Source organism: Nematolebias whitei, chromosome 13, assembly GCF_014905685.2.
Source record: "Nematolebias whitei isolate Nwh7 chromosome 13, NemWhi1, whole genome shotgun sequence".
Lineage (NCBI taxonomy): Eukaryota > Metazoa > Chordata > Actinopteri > Cyprinodontiformes > Rivulidae > Nematolebias > Nematolebias whitei.
The window spans coordinates 35,404,624-35,406,969 of record NC_056510.1 but is presented as its reverse complement, the minus strand read 5'-3'; positions in this window follow the sequence as shown (position 1 = coordinate 35,406,969).

Sequence of the window (2,346 nt, the reverse complement as noted above, 5' to 3'; positions counted from 1 at the left end):
CGAGGGGACCTTGAAGGCTGCAGCAGGAGACGAGGGGACCTTGAAGGTTGCAGCAGGAGACGAGGGAAACTTGGAGGAGGCTGCTGCTGTCGGAGAGGCCTGGGGAGATGTTGCTGCTGTCGGAGAGGCCTGGGGAGATGCTGCTGCTGTTGGAGAGGCCTGGGGAGATGTTGCTGCTGTCGGAGAGGCCTGGGGAGATGCTGCTGCTGTCGGAGAGGCCTGGGGAGATGCTGCTGCTGTCGGAGAGGCCTGGGGAGTTGCTGCTGCTGTCAGAGAGGCCTGGGGAGTTGCTGCTGCTGCCGTGGAGGCCTGGGGAGTTGCTGCTGCTGCCATGGAGGCCTGGGGAGTTGCTGCTGCTGCCGTGGAGGCCTGTGGCTCTGCAGCAGACGACGGAGAGGCCTGTGGCTCTGCAGCAGACGACGGAGAGGCCTGCAGCTCTGCAGCAGACGACGGAGAGGCCTGCGGCTCTGCAGCAGACCACGGAGAGGCCTGTGGCTCTGCAGCAGACCACGGAGAGGCCTGTGGCTCTGCAGCAGATGACGGAGAGGCCTGTGGCTCTGCAGCAGACGGCGGAGAGGCCTGGAGCTCTGTAGAAGCAGGAACTTCTGCGGCAGGAACGGAGTCTTCTGCGGCAGGAACGAAAACTGGAACGGAACCTTCTGCGGGAGGAAAGGAAACAGGAACGGAGCCTTCGGGGGCGGCGGCAGGAACGGAGCCCTCTGCGGCAGCGGCGGCGGCAGGAACGGAGCCCTCTGCGGCGGCGGCGGCAGGAACGGAGCCCTCTACAGCGGCGGCGGCAGGAACGGAGCAGGAGAGCTGAGGAGCGTCTGCCGGGACCCCCTCAGTATAGGAGAGATGAGGAGCGTCTGCCGGGACCCCCTCAGAATAGGAGAGATGAGGAGCGTCTGCCGGGACCCCCTTGGAATAGGAGAGATGAGGAGCGTCTGCCGGGACCCCCTCGGAATAGGAGAGATGAGGAGCGTCTGCCGGGACCCCCTCGGAACAGGAGAGATGAGGAGCGTCTGCTGGGACCGCCTCGGAACAGGAGAGGTGAGGACCCACCTCAGGGGCTGTGTGCAGCGTGGAGTCCACCTCAGGGGCTGCGTGCAGCGTGGAGTCCACCTCAGGGATGGCTGTAACAGGAGTCTTTAGAGTCTCTAACTCAGATAACAAAAAATCATACTTGGGGAGCAAAGAAAGACCAGGGATAGAAAGTAAAAAATCCTCCATCTTGGACAAAACAATATCAAAGGAGGACGGGTTACTTTTAGCGGAATTAAATAATTCAAGAATGGTCTGATTAACATGAAAAATCTCTTCAAGGGAAAATGAATGAAAAAGGGAATGTCTTTATGTATGGGTGTGGTGACGGGTGCCGCCCCCACCGGAAACCTGGAAGGTGAGGTGGTGGGACACGCCCCCACGGAGTCACAAGGAATACGCTCCGGAGGTATGGCCAGGCTGGGTCGAACAGCCGCGGCGCCGAGTGACGGTGAGAGGCCGGATTTCGCCCCCACCAGGAACCTGGAAGGTGAGGCGACGGAACCCGCCCCTGTAACGTCAACTGGACCGGACTCACCGAACCGAACACGAGTGGACCGGAGCTCCCGCGGGATGCTGGATCTCGCTCCCACCAGAAACCTGGAAGGTGAGGCGGCGGAAGGTGCAGACTGCCTCCGGAACCGTCTTCTGCCACTACAGCGGCGGTGGGATGGCGGAAGGACAGAGACGGAGTGGAGCTCGTCCATCATGGCACGAGGAGGGAAAAAGAAAAAAGGTGAGTGTTGCCGAGTGAGAACCCTGCCCGCTGGGTTCTAGTCTGGTCGCGTCATACTGTTAGGATTTGTGGTCAGGAGCGAACCCAGAGTGCAGAACAGGGACTCAACTCGGCAGAAATACAAAAATAGGATTTTAATGATAAATGAAAGTACAAAATAACAAGCTGACGGGGCAGCAAAACTTACATGAGCATAGGAAGGAGACACGGGAAACTCAGGAGACACGAGAGACACGGGGAACTCGAGGAACCAGGAAGACTCGGGGGAAGACTCAGGAGACCCAACGAAGACCCAACAAAGACGACGCGATGATGAACAAGACAGAACAGACGGCTTATATACAGAGACAAGACGAGACATAATTGCAGACAGCTGGGACGAGACACGGGTGGTAACAGTGGAAACTAATGAGGGAGCACGAGGGAAACAGACACAAACCGGGCCACAGAAAAGTACCATCCTTACAGATAGCAACTCTAAATGTGGGGAAAATGACAGGTAAAGGTAGAGAGCTGGCTGACATGATGCAGAGAAGGAAGGTAGGTGATTTATATGTCCAAGTTGCAGA